We start from the raw sequence: 15322 nt of genomic DNA on the forward strand, positions 1-15322 counted from the left end.
CGCTAACTTAAGTATCGGAGGGTCCTCACTGGAAACACCGGTGAGGCTTTGTACAAGTCCGCCGATGTGCAGAAAGCGGCGTCCTTTCCCATCCCAACCGGTAGCTCCCTCGACTCTCCGACATAGTGACCCTCGGGCCAAATTTGAACCACAACAAAATATATATTGACTAAAATATGAATTGATAGGTGTACTCTTACTCTTAATTGCATGAATAAATAAATAAAATGGCCTACTATAAGTCACCTATGTGAGAAATTATACTCTGCACTGTGTGCACCACATAGCTATGTGCCACGCAGGTCGTCAAGACGTATATGTATGGGTCCCATCATATGCTTATCTCGGTGATTTGCTTATAAGAATATATCTCGATGATTGGTATGGCGTATGGCCATGTTGGTGCATATAGTGCAAGATATAATTTCTCTATCTATGCAAGATTAAGGCCTAACAAGTATAGCTGGATTATATACAAAAGGTAGATAGGGCTGCAAGTGGATTGGATTGACCCATGCAATCAAAATCAGTTCAAAACTAACCAATTCTAATCCATGCGAAAGTTAATTGAATTGGATTTAAATTTTTAAATTCCCAATCCGAACTCGAAGAAATCCAAATCAGGTATATTGCATATTCCAAAACCCTTGTTGAACATAAGAAATTTATTTTCTTTTATCATATAATTCGTCAATAATGTATATTGTTAGTTATAATTGTGTGGCTATTCATTAGACATTATGTAAAATATATTTTGATAATATTTACGTATTGCTGACTATTTTTTTATCATATAATAAGTTTATGATATAATCAGGTAATCGGTCATTTTATTACCATGACTTATGTTTGGATTATTTTTGTCCCGATCTGACCTGAAAATTAGATGGATTGATAGAATCAATTTGATCCGATCTAATCAAAAGGAAATTGGATTAGATTTGGGTTCAATTTTTTGACCCAATCTAACCTGCTTGTAGCTCTAGAGTAGGCACATTGATCACTGGATTTAGAATTCCAGGGCTAATACAACAAACAGCATAATCATAACGTCATGGGTCAGATGGAGAGAGGAGGTGAGGCTAAACCAAGGTTGGCTTATTTCAGTTGGGATGTGCTTGAGTGACCTGGGATTTACCAATTACAATTGAACTAATATAATGACTACTACAAGGGGCCTAATGGACTTATAATATAATGATATAAAAACTGATCAACCAGACACATCTAACATAGGATACAATATTTTTCAGTTTATTTTGCTATACTTATATTTAAAAATGACATATACCTGACTATAGGAAATCTCGAGAGTTAGGTATCAGAAGAATTTTATTTATTGCACCTCTAGCACATAATTGCACCTCTTCCTCCCATAAATAATAAATCAAATGGGATTCTCTAATGTGCGGCTTTTGCACCATAAACAATGATACCATTATCGATAGCGACCACATTATCTATCTTGAAGATATGTAACTCTCATTTATCTCTCAATACGCCATGTATCATGTTGAAAAGTATCTAAACATATTTTTGGGATAAATGAGATTTTCCAGTATTCGAGATGGATGATATAGTAGCTATGCATAATGGTACGATGCAAAACCTGCACCTTAGAGAATTCCACCTCTAAATAATGCCATTTTCCAACATCGCACCCCTCCACTGCTGAGAGCGGCAGACCTCAATGTTATCGGGGGACATGCGAGCCCGGTGTATAGGCCCAACAATGCCTACACTTCGGTGCTTTATGTAGGGATTTGAAGGGTGTGGTGAAGTTTTTTTTTTTTTTTTTCCCATAAAGGCATCTTATCTTATCAACTTGTAGCCAATGTTGGTTTAAAATGAAAAAAAAAAAAATCAAAATCTAGCGTATATCCATGTTGAACAAAATGGAACTTCAATAACTTTGTGTTGTGACCTACAAACCTACAAACCTTAAGAAACCTCTCACCATCATGCGTATTAGAGGAATCTTATAAATTCTTCCGCAATCTATAAAATCTCCCACCAAATCAATGTTCTTCTCAAGCAACAACATACTAAGCCTAAATCCCCTTTTATGTGCAGTCCAACTTAACCAAACTTTACCAATAATCTTTTTATACTTGCACCATTCCACTGGAATCTTCTATAAAGAAAAAGTTCTCACCTTGCACTAGCAGGCAGGAACCAATCAAACAATGAGTAATGGCATCAGCAGATAGTGCTCTTGCACAATCTTCTCACCTGGAGATTAGAGTTGACGTGAAAAAAAAAAAAGAGAAAAGAAAAAAGAAAAAGTTAAAGGAAGATAAAGGGACAAAAATATAGAATAATGCATCTCATCTAAGTATCCAATTTTATCCAAAGGGTGAAGAATAAATTTTAAGTTTGCCCTCTCCTCCTCCTCCTCTTCTTCTTCTTTGTTAATGCAGCTATTTGAGGTCTTTTAACAATGGTTCCTTGTTAACAAGCCTACCTTCTCATTGTTAGAGTAATGTTGAATCTCTGGGTCTAAGAATTTTTTTTTTGCAAATTAGCATCATATTGGGGAAGGTGCATGGGTCAGGCAAGAGAGAACCATATACCTCAAGATCAATCTAATTTAACGACCCGAGTCAAGCAAGTCCTGAGACCAAAATATAGCCTAATTGCATAATAAGCCTTATTAAATAACAATGGCCAAAATCCCCCCCTCTGGTAAAACCCAACCCAAGTCCATCAAAGCGGTCCATTTTGAGGGTCATTGGTTCAGTCTATCTTATGTTTATCAAGTTGCCAACATACACACACAGGTAACTTCACCTTAGCAGGTCTTCATGATTCTCATAATCATACATTAATCAGACCCCAAGCCTGGATCAACATCAAGTTGCACTTATAGCTTTTTCTACCTCCCATCATTGCAACTACAGCAGGAACCTTTTCCATGACTCATATACCTAAACCTCATCTTCCTTGAAGTTAAACAAGGGCCCCAAGCCACTAGTGCATACGAGATATGTGAAGATTTGCCTCAATGCACTTTCTTTTGGCCTCTTGTGATTACAGAAAAAGCTTAACTAGTGGAAGGCAGACCTACTACAAATCCAGCTTCAAACAAATTTATGGGTCATTTGGCTCATGCAGTTGACCTTGGCTTAAGAAACGAAAGCAATGGCTAATCTTCAACATGCGTCGTGTCCCGTCGAGCCAATCGACACGTCTGATCCTCTAACATGTGCACTGGACCCATGATGCGATTCCGGCAATCTCAAAGTTTTGCTGACCATCAGATTGTAATTGATGTTATCTAGACATAATTTGGAAGCATAGCATCCTAATTTGTGTTTAGTGATTCTAGGAAAAACATCACTCTTCATGATTTGATTCCAAGACTCCAGCATTGTATGCGCTCCCACCAAGGTCCCTTCAGCACTGTCGTGTGTCTCAAGGGTGGTTTTGGATGAGCCGCGCGAAAGTGTTTGTTTGTACTCACCGTCCCCCCCCGGGGGCTGCCTACAAATGCCTTTGGGGGACACGAGTTATTAAAGTGTCGATGGATCTCCATCCACCTTTGATGTCAATGTTTTGTCGCATTGAAACATGAAAGAGTCTATATTCTGTGGCTATCACCCCACTTCCCCATTCATCACTCTTTCTAAAGGAGAGGAGATCAGAGAGAGAGAGAGAGAGAGAGAGGAGTGGATCATGAAAGTGAACACTTTGTTGGACGTGTACTTGAATTCTGAAGCACCTTGTGTCTCTAGCTTGCTTTTCCATCCTACAAGATTCGAAAAATCCTACCCTACACTATATGCACCATGTGATCGTGCATGCCACCAATCATAGCTACTCGTTTTAACGGACCTCATTCATTAAGCAGGCATCTCCGTATGTTGCTACAGAAATGAATGCATGTGAATGATGGCATGTACGGCCACATGGGTGCATGCAGAGGATATAATTTCTCTTGCAACATGCGGGAGGATGGCTGGCCTCGTAGCAACCTCAACCTCGATCTCGACCTCGATGGACTTTGGAACATTTTGATTGCCCTCTGTAGGTCATTTCCCATGTCACCAATTCAATAAAGGGCATCTTTAGATTCCATTGGGTGAGGACCAGCTGTCTCCGAGGTAACATTTTGATGATGGTCCTATTTGATTCACAACATAATCACACATGCACGTATGCATTTGTCAAGAGAAGGTAAAAGATTAGCATAATCACTCCGAGGTTTAAAAAAAAAAAGAAGGAGCAAAGCTCTATTATTTTTTTGAGAATTTTCATTTCTCCATCCACGGACCACCTCTCCTAGCTCCAAAGGTAACAAGATTACATAGCACCATAAAGCGGAACAAGAGGTCATTCTTTTGGTTTATCCCCCACAACTCTCGAAGCAGATAAAGAATCTGAAGTTGATACGTTAGTAAAGCAGTGGGACTCATGAGCAGGAGTTTGTCGAGGCATGTTTCTTTCTCTCTCTTTTTTTCAAATTTATCTAAAATATTTCCCAAGATCCATTTATTAGACTAACTAGACCTTGATTTATCAACTCAAGAAGATGCATCATGTCCAAAGGACCATTAGTGAACCAAATCTAGCATGGTGTAGCATCTTTCATCCATAGTACAACATGAGAACGTGACTTGAGTTGACATGGCCATTAATCGGCATCCCAAGTGTAAGAGTATCATGAACTGCATTTGTGTTACCTTTTTATTTTTAATTCCTTTAACCACTTTGTTTTTTTGTGATAAAAAGCCATGGCCCAAGTATAATCTCTCAAAGAGAGTTTCTAGAGCAGCAGAGTTCAAGCATTGATAGAGAGGTCTAGGAAAATGATGGGTTCGATGTGTTTATCCTTGAACTGAGTAACCTTGTTAGCTAGTTTCCTGACTCATGCGATATGCTTGTATCTTTTATGGAAACATCTATTTTACATTTTTTTACTCTTTGGCATAGGAAAATATTTAAATGCACAAGCAAAATATGTGGGTACAAATATTGTTGCTGGAAATTGGACCCGGGGGCGATCGTCGGTCGAGGAGGGGGAGCAGCGGGTGGACACAGGGGAGCGGCGGTCCGTCGGCGGGCGGCGTCCTCCGTCTGGGTGCCTGCAGAAAAGCCGGTGGCCGGGTCTTCCGGCGCCGGCCCTCCGATGCTTAAGTCAGAGGGGGCAGATTGTGTTTGAGGAAAAGAAAAGGAACAGTATCTGTAGAGTATGGTGTGTCCAACCCCCCTCTGAGAAGCAAGGGCTCCCTTTTATAGGGGGGTTGGTTTACCTGTGATGTGATGGGGCGAGGCCGTTGTACGGCTCGGCATGTTGCTCGGATCGGCTCACGATCGGGTGAATCATTGCATTGATGTCGGAGGTGAGTTCGTCGTACGACCCGAGCTGGCACGCAATCGGGCGAATCATTGCATTGATGTCGGAGGTAAGGCCGAGATCAGAGACTTATCATAGTTGATTGGACTCTGCTGGGCTGACTTGCCGTGGAGAGCTGCGAGTCCGTAGATAACAGGAGCCACGCGCATTAATTGTGGAGTAAGCCAGAGTTTCGCATTAATTGTGGAGTAAGCCGGAGATCCGCATTAATTGTGGAGTAAGCCGGAGATCCGCATTAATTGTGGAGTAAGCCGGAGATCCGCATTAATTGTGGAGTAAGCCGGAGATCCGCATTAATTGTTGAGTGAACCGGGGGTTTGCAGGGGTCATGCGCAATAAATGCTGGGGCAGTTGGCAGGATATGGCCCTCGGCCGGACCTCGGAGGGGTACGGCCGTAGTAGGTGGTCGGCAAGAATAGACCTCGGGTGTCGGAAATTTTTCCGGGTCGGAGGTTCTGAGGTCGGACGTTCCAAGGTCGGACGCCGACTTCGGCTGTCCAAGGTCGGCGGTTGTGCGACTTCTTAGGGGTAATTATGTCGCTGGGGGGAAACCATATTCCCCCAACACTACCCCCGACTTCCGAGTTCGAGCGGCTTGCAGGCTCGGACGCGGAAAGTAGAGATCATTATTGAAGTTGGAGGGGATCACGTCCGCACCCTTACGCGTCTTGGAGCTTTGATAACGGAACCTGCGCCCTTTGGCGCTTCGAGGTCGCTTTAGTCGGCGAGCTTATGATGGGATCTGCGTCCTTACGTTTCCCGAAGCAGTTGCAACGGGGATGGCGCCTTTTGGATCTTCGAGATCGCCTTGTACAGCGAACTCATGATGAGGGTCCCTGGACCCGATGGGGGGCGCCTCGGTCTCGTAGTCGAGGCCCCCCCCTCATGAATGGGTACGCCGTTTCGCGCTTCAAAATGAACACGCGGCATGATCTGGGGTCGGACGTTTCCGGTCTCGTATTAGTAGAATACTGATCTGGGGAGGCGGAGGCTACATCGGCACTCCACATGTTCCGGAGGCTTATTAAATGAAGGGAGCGGGGGTGACGTCCGCTCGTCTTTCAAGGTGGTCCGGTTTTGCGGACCCATGATGAGGCCGTGAGATCCGATGGGACGGCGCTTCGATTTCGTACCCGACTTATTGATTCGGGGTGAATGAGGTGCTTCGGCTTCTGAGGCCGACACGCGGCGCAATCCGGACGGGGGATGGGAACCGATCTTGTCGATCTGGGCCGTCAGGGGGGTCTATATAAACCCCACGAATCTGCCCTAAGAGTTCTATTTGGTTGCCTTTCATTTTTGCCGTCTCCTCCTTCGCTTCACCTTTCGACCAAACCTTGCCGACGGTGCCCGGAGCGATTTCTGGCGACTTTCCGTAGGTTTCCACCCTGTATTAGCTAGGGTTCCTCTTCCTCCTCCTCTTTACTCCCTTTACCTTTAGTTTATTTCATTTCTCTGTAAAATGGGTCTCGGTCCAGAGGAAGTAGGGTCGGGTTTGTCGGGGGAGGAGTTGGAATTAATCCGCTCCCGGTTCTTCTTCCAGCCCGGGTTTCATCTCGAAACCGCGGGGCCGGAGGATAGGGTGACGCGGCCGCCCCCAGGTCGGATCGCAATCCATCGCGAGACGCTCTGGGCCGGTCTGCGGTTCCCTGTTCACGAGTTCGTGAACAACTTGCTGGTAGAGTATCAACTCGTTCCGGCACAGCTTGCTCCGAACTCGTGGAGGACCATAATCAGGTTCTTGTCCTTGTGTCTTGCGCACGGGATCCCGATCTCGGTGAGTATTTTCCGCCGTTGTTTTTTATTAAAAAAAAATCCGGCGGATGCGGGGTGGCTATACTTCATCTTTCGGGGCGGTATGTCACTCTTTCAGGGTGCCCCTTCCTCTATTCATGATTGGAAGATAAAATTTTTCTTTCTTGCGTCCGAGGCGCCGTGGGGGTTCAACCCGAGGTGGGGGCACCCTCGGTTGAAGGCTCTCAACAGGCTCTCCGAGCTCTCGGGGAGGGAGCTGAGGGTCTTGGACTCCCTACGGGCCCTCGGGAAGGGGTTCAACCTAACCGAGCTCCTACGGGAGGAGGCCTTGGCGAGCATGGGCTTGAGTTCGGCGCGCCCCGAGGGTAAGAGTAGTCGCATCGCTTTGTCTTTATCTGTTTTCTCTTCTTACTAACATTGGTCTGACACTTAAGAAAATTTTTGGTTTCAGACATCCCCCATATGCCGACCAGCAGCACGTCCCTCTTCTCTCGACTAAAGAGGCGGGAGGCCGAGGCCGGGGGGGCTATTCCTCGGAAGAAGTCGAGGTCGGCCGGTGCTTCCACATCAGTCGGGACGGGAGGCCCGGAGGCGGAGGCCTCCACAATTGATCAGGGGCGGACATGGGCCGCCGGCGACGCGGGCCCAGCGGCCCCTCCTTGTCCCGCCCCCGTTGCCCAGCGGGAGGGGCCGACCGTAATCCGCTTATGGCGCCCGGGGCCTGAGCCAACCAGAGGCCCCGAAGTCAGAGGCCCCGAAATCCCTAGCTCGGACGAGCCGAGCTCTTCAAGGGTTTTTAGGGAGGAGTCGGCCGAGCCAGGATCCCCACTCCTCGAGGGGAGCTCGGCCATCCACGACGCCGATGTCGCACGCGCTGTATTTCGGTGTGCGATGCTTCCAGCGGACCAGGCCGAGTTCCGGAGCTTGCCGATGGAAGAGATTGTCGACGGTACTTACCGCAATACCGCTCGGGTAAGCTACTTTTCCAATTTTCCTTAGACTACTGGCGAATACGTTATGCTTTTCAACTCGTAATCGCTTTACCCTTTTTCTCTTGCAGCATATCCACGAAGTCGACACCCTGGTATTCATCGCCCAAGGGTGTCAAGAAGAGACTCGGCGAGTCAGCCAGCAATTGGAGCTGGCTAAGAAGAAGATTGCCGAGTTGGGGGCGGCGCTGGCCGAGGCCGAGGCGCGGAGGGAGGCCACTGAGGCCGGGCGCCTAGCCATGGTCGAGGTGCTTAAGAGGAGAGGGCCGCCCACTCTTTGGCAAAGTCGGCTCTGCGTGCCTCGGAGGCGCGCCTGGGGGAAATCCAGTCTGAGGCCGCGGGCCTCAGGTATGAGGGCGGGGTTCTGCGCCTCAAGATCGAGCAACTGGAGGCTCGAGAGAGGAGGGCTCTCCAACGAGCTGAACACGCCGTGGAATCCTTCAAAGAATCGGAAGAGTTCCGCGACATGTTAGAGGAGGAAACCGTCGACGGGTTCCTCCGGGGCTTCGACAACTTCCGAAAGCAGATGGCCCGGATCTGCCCCCAGTTCGATCTTTCGACGATTCGTCCGAGGATGAAGCTGGGTTACGGCTCCGATTCGGACGAGGTTCCCGCCGTCCTAGCATCCGAGGCAGAGTTAGACGAGTTTGGCACAGCCGAGCCTGCGACGGCGGTGGCCGAGTTGGAGGGCATCCCCGAGGTACCCGTCGAGGCCCCTGCCGCAGACCCCGAGCCCGTGCCCGCTGAAGACCCTCCGGTCATCGCCATAGATGACCCCGAGGGGGATGCTGACGCGACCGCCGCCCCTTAGGACTTAGATTTACTTTTTCCTTTTCATTGTGATCGAGGTCGGCCTTCGAACTTTTGAACGGCCGACCTCCAATTTTGTACTTAACCTTTTGGCGTTTTATTAATGAAGAATTCCTTTTATCATTCTGTGTTTATCTTTCCTTCTCTTGTCGTAAATGAGGCCAGAATCTTAACTTATCGTTTCACCGACTTTTAACTTTGTATCTTGGCTTTCGAGCTGTTTAACAGAGGCATATTTCTTCTTTGGCTGTATCTTCGCTCTCCCAAGTTCTGATCATACCAACCAGAGGGAGCTTCGAGCTTAGGTTCTTAGAAAATTTTCCTAAGTCCTATAACTCGGACTCTAAGATCGCAGAGGTTGCCATGTTTGGCTTTTAGGTTTTTGAGGCACCGAAATCGGGCCTTAGTCCTCCAAGCGGGGTCGTGCTAGATTTGTGTAGGCCGCTATCCGAGGGGTCTAGCCAGGCTTCCGAACTCGGCTCCCGGATCGTAGGACCACAAGAAGGGTTGGCGTTATCCTTCGTAGGGAGCATGAGCTAATAGTCGAGTTGTCGCCAGGGTTTTTATAATTATCGTCCTCGGACCTTGCCGAGGTTTCGGTGAGCGAGGTTGGAACCCTTAGAGAATACCTCGGCATTTTTGAACTCGATCAGTACGCCCGTGGTCGAGGTTATTTTCATAGCTCGACATCGGAGTCTGCGTATGGGGGCCGAGTTGGGCCCTAGTTTACGAGGACTTGCATAAGTTGTCGTGGAGATTCAATAAATGGGGTACGCATAAGGTCGGTGGGGAGTTGGTCTTAAATCGACTCGTAGGAGTATTCCGACTTTGGCCAAAATAAGGTTTCGACTTTGACCGAGATTTCGCTGGCAACACGTAGATAAGATATGACAAGGCGAGTGTCGAGTAGGATGTACCTTTTGTATTTCCAGAGTTGTGCTCCACATAGCGGAGTGGGTTGTTCTATTCCCTTGTTGACTTTCGGAGTCATTCTTTGACTTGTTGGGGGGCTCGGGCTTCTCATGGTCCTGATGACGCCCGCCAAGGTTGAGAGGATCTGGGAAGGCTTCATTGATCCGCGGCTCTTTCCGAGGTTGAGGGAGTTTGAGACTCTACGGTCGAACCTCGGGGCATCCCGACCTTGGTCGAGGAATCTTGCGTCAGGTCGGTGGGTTTGGGAACGCTTTGCCGACCTGCGATACATCCCAAGGTCGAGGGAGTTTGGGACTCTACGGTCGACCATCGGGGCATCCCGACCTTAGTCGAGAAATCGTTCGTCAGGTCGATGGGTCTGGGCACGCTCTATCGGCCTGCGACGCTTCCCGAGGTCGAGGGAGTTTGGAACTCTACGGTCGACCCTCGGGGCATCCCGACCTTAGTCGAGGAATCGTTCGTCAGGTCGATGGGTCTGGGCACGCTCTATCGACCTGCGACGCTTTCCGAGGTCGAGGGAGTTTGGGACTCTACGGTCGACCCTCGGGGCATCCCGACCTTAGTCGAGGAATCGTTCGTCAGGTCGATGGGTCTGGGCACGCTCTATCGACCTGCGACACTTTCCAAGGTCGAGGGAGTTTGGGACTCTACGGTTGACCCTCGGGGCATCCCGACCTTAGTCGATGAATCGTTCGTCAAGTCGATGGGTCTGGGCACGCTCTATCGGCCTGCGACGCTTCCCGAGGTCGAGGGAGTTTGGAACTCTACGGTGGACCCTCGGGGCATCCCGACCTTAGTCGAGGAATCGTTCGTCAGGTCGATGGGTCTGGGCATGCTCTATCGACCTGCGACGCTTCCCGAGGTCGAGGGAGTTTGGGACTCTACGGTCGTCGACCCTCGGAGCATCCCGACCTTAGTCGAGGAATCGTTCGTCAGGTCGATACTTCATCGTCTTGCGATACTTCCCGAGGTCGAGGGAGTTTGGGACTCTTCGGTCGAGCCTCGAGGCATTCCGATTTTAGTCGAGGAATCTGAGGATCACAGATAACCCGACATTAGAAGAGATAATTATAATTATTGAAATGGGCGAATCATTTGTAGAAAGGAGACTGAGTTTACATTCCTGATTGTCTTGAACCCCTAGGGGTTTCATTGGTAGTACTTTCGTAGATTCTCGGAGTTCCAGCTTCGCGGAATCGGAGTCCCCTCTAGGGATTTCAATTTGTATGCTCCGGGTCGTTGTACTCGGACGATTTGATACGGCCCTTCCCAATTTGGGGCGAGCTTTTCCTGCTCGGTCGGTTGAGAAGCCTCGGCTCTCCTGAGGACGAGGTCCCCTACTTTGAAGAGCTTGGGCTTGACTCTGGAGTTGTAATATTGGGCCATTTTCTGTTGGTATCTTGCCATACGGACCCGGGCGACCTCTCGTGTCTCTTCGGCGAGGTCCAGGTTATTTCTGAGCCGGAAAGAGTTGGTGTCGGGGTCGTAATGCTCCACCTTTGAAGAAAGGAGGCCGATTTCCAGTGGGATGACGGCCTCAGTGCCATATGCTAGGTTGAAGGGGGTCTCCCCTGTGGGCAATCGGAACGTAGTCCGGTATGCCCAGAGGACGTTGTATAAGTCCTCGACCCACTGTCCTTTGGACCGATCAAGCCTAGCCTTGAGTCCCTGCAAAATGGTACGGTTAGTTACCTCAGTTTCCCCGTTTGTCTGGGGATGGGCGACTGAGGTGAAGCGGTGGTCGATGCCGAGCTCAGAACAAAATTTCCTGAAGTGGACGTTGTCGAACTGCCGGCCATTGTCAGATATAAGGATACGGAAAAGTCTGAATCTGCAGATTATGGACTTCCACACGAAGTCCCGCATCTTTTGCTCGGTGATCCGGGCTACAGGTTCGGCTTCGACCTATTTGGTGAAGTAATCAATGGAGACGACCAGAAATTTTCTTTGCCCAGTGGCCAAAGGAAAAGGCCCCAAAATGTCAATCCCCCATTGGGCGAACGGCCAGGGGGCGATGATTGAAGTCAGCAGGGCCGAAGGTCGGCGTTGGATGTTAGCGTTCCGTTGGCACCGGTCACACTTCCGAACGAAATCCGTCGCATCTTTCTGGAGTGTGGGCCAGTAATATCCTTGCCGTAGGATCTTATGGGCTAACGCCCGACCTCCCAGGTGATTTCCGCAAATCCCTTCGTGGACTTCTCGGAGGGCATAGTCCGCCTCAGAGGGGCGGAGACATCTGAGAAGAGGAGAAGTAAACGATCGACGATAGAGTCTATTTTCATATAGGACATACCGTGAAGCTTGGCGCTTGATCTGGCGAGCCTCTGTCCCATCATGTGGAAGGGTTCCGTCTTGGAGATAGCGGACGAACTCGTCGATCCAACTCGGCTCGAAGTCGATGCACATGGTGGGCTCGGGTTCCTCCGTGCTGGGCGTTTGAAGGTACTCGAGCGTTGTCCCCTTGGGAAGCTCGCTCATGCGGGAGGTCGCCAGTTTGGACAACTGGTCTGCCCTGAGATTCTCCGCTCTGAGAATGTGCTGAATACTGAAAGAGTTCAAGGTAGACGTGAGTTCCCGCACTTTTTGGAGATATTTTTGCATTGATGGCTCTCTTGCTTCAAAGTCTCCCTGGATCTGGCTTACTATCAGCTGGGAATCGTTGAAGGCCGTCAGGTCTTCCACTTTCAGCTCCTTCGCTAACTTGAGCCCGGCGATGAGAGCCTCGTACTCAGCCTCGTTGTTTGAGGTCGGGAACTCGAGGCGCAAGGCTTGCTCGGCCACCACTCCGTCCGGGCTGGTGAGGATGAGTCCGGCCCCGCTACCCCCTGAAGTTGACGACCCGTCCGAGTGTAGGACCAATGGTAGCCTCGGGGTTTCCCCCATGGATTCAGATGGTAGCTCGGGGTCGTCTGGCAGGGTGCATTCAACGAGGAAGTCGGCGAGTATTTGAGCTTTAATAGCCGGCCTGGGCCGATATTCGAGGTCAAATTCTCCGAGCTCGACTGCCCACTTGGCGATCCTTCCCGCACGATCTGACCTTTGCAGGATTTGCTTCATAGGCTGGTCGGTCCGTATGACTATTGTATGTGCTTGAAAATAAGGCCGGAGTCTCCGAGCTGAGATGATAAGAGCGAAGATAGTCTTCTCGAGTCTAGAATATCGGGTCTCAGCATCCCTGAGGACCCGGCTGATGTAGTAGACCGGCTTTTGAAGCTTGTCCTCTTCCCGGACCAGGACCGAGCTTACCGCGACCGGGGAGACGGCCAGGTATAAGTAAAGGACTTCGTCCCTCTGAGGCTTGGTGAGTAGCGGGGGAGAGGCTAGAATGCTCCTGAGCTCTTCAAAGGCCTGCTGGCATTCTTCTGACCACCGGAAGTCCTTTGGCCACTTGAGGATCTTGAAGAATGGGAGGCAGCGCTCAGCCGATCGGGAGACAAATCTCCCAGGGCGGCAACCCGCCCGGTAAGCCGCTGCACCTCCTTGACTGTCCTCGGAGGCGTCATTTCTTGCAGCGCTCGGATTTTCTCGGGGTTGGCTTCAATTCCGCGCTGGGTCACTATGAAACCCAGGAACTTGCCCGAGGTGACTCCGAACGCGCACTTCGCTGGGTTGAGCTTCATTCGGTATCTCCTGAGCTTGGAGAACGTTTCGTTGAGGTCAGCTACATGGTGCTCCGCCGCTCGGCTCTTCACCAGCATGTCGTCCACGTAAACTTCCATATTTCGACCGATCTGGTCTTTAAAAATTTGGCTGACCAGCCTCTGATAGGTGGCTCCAGCGTTCTTCAGGCCGAAGGGCATCACCTTGTAGCAATAGGTGCCCTTGTCGGTGATGAAGGCCGTCTTCTCTTCATCTTCTGGCGCCATTCGGATTTGATTGTACCCGGAGAAGGCGTCCATGAAAGTCAGCAGTTGGTGTCCTGAGGTGGAATCGACGAGCTGGTCGATGCTTGGGAGGGGGAAGCTGTCTTTTGGGCAAGCCTTGTTCAGGTCGGTGTAGTCCACGCACATGCGCCATTTTCCGTTGGCTTTCTTTACGAGGACTACGTTGGCGAGCCAGTCTGGGTAGGAGACCTCTAGGATGAAGCCGGCTTCGAGGAGTTTATCCACCTCCTCGGCCGCAGCTCGTTGCCGTTCCGGGGCGGAGCCCCTTTTCTTCTGCTTTACAGGTCTGCTGGTTGGCTTCACCTGAAGTTGATGGACCATGACCTCAGGGTCAATTTTCGGTACGTCCGCGGGCGACCAGGCGAAGATATCGGCATTGTCCCGCAGGAAGCTGATGAGGTGATCCCTCTCGCGGGCGCCAAGGCCGGAGCCGACCTGCACAGTTAGCTCGGAAAAATTTTCTCGTAGTGGAGGCGGGGTCCTCCGCTGAGGTCGTCTCTGCTGCCGAGGGGGGCTCCTCAGCCGGGGAAGATTCTTCTCTCGACGGGGGGATCGGTTTCTCTGTCGGCTGCGCTCCTCGCGGCGTTTCTTCTACTTCCTCGAGGCGGGCTCAATCGTACCCCGCCTGGAGGCAACTGCCTCCTCGGCCTTGGCATACTTCCGGGCTCGGGCCAGCATTTCGGTGAAGTCGGCCGGGAAGTTCTTCTCAATGGAGAAGAGGAATCGATAGGAGCGAACTCCAGTCTTCAGAGCCGACATGGCTATTGACTGGTCTAGCTCGCGAACTTTCCACGTGACGACAGTAAAGCGGTCCAGATACTCCTTGAGGGATTCCCCCTTCTTCTGCTTGATGTCCAGGAGGGAGTCTGACGTCCGCCGTTGGCGTCGGCTGGCGGCAAAATTGGTAGCAAACTGCCTGCCGAGTTGCTCGAAGGAAGATACAGTGCTCGGCTTTAGCCCAGAAAACCAAAGCCGGGCTGTCCCTCGAAGAGTCGCCGGGAAGGCCTTACAAAGTACGGCCTCTGAGGATCCTTGTAGGGCCATGAGGGCTCGGTAACTCTCCAAATGGTCGAGGGGGTCAGTGGTTCTGCTGTAGGGCTCCACTTGAGGCATCTTGAACCTCGTGGGGACCGGCTCATCCTCGATCTGGCGGGAAAAGGGGGATTTGGTGGTGAACTCAAAATCTCCCTCCTGCCTTGCTTTCTTACTGTGGAGCGCTTCAATCTGGCGCTCCAAGTGCTCAACTTTCCTGTCGAGCTCTCCAACCCGTGGAATCGTCACCGTGGTTTGCTCCGGCTCACGGTGGTCTGGGGTTGATTCAGCTTCAGAGAGTTGGGGTCTTCTGTTGAGACCTTCCCCCGGTAGCTCTCTCTGGGGGGAGGTCCGCCCCTCATTGTTGGCTCTGGAGGAGCCATGAAAGTTCTGGCCTGGGAGAACCGGGCCGTTAGGGAGAAACTCCGGCAGGACCTAGGCCTGAGGGGGGAGCGTTGGTAAGGCCTCCTCACGCCGCAGGCCTTGAACGGCGGCGGCCAAGGCCTGGACTTGCTGCACTAGGACATTGAATTGCTCCGGCTGAACCTGAGGAACCGGGTCAG

Source organism: Phoenix dactylifera, chromosome 3 (assembly GCF_009389715.1).
Source record: "Phoenix dactylifera cultivar Barhee BC4 chromosome 3, palm_55x_up_171113_PBpolish2nd_filt_p, whole genome shotgun sequence".
In the NCBI taxonomy this organism is placed as follows: Eukaryota; Viridiplantae; Streptophyta; class Magnoliopsida; order Arecales; family Arecaceae; genus Phoenix; species Phoenix dactylifera.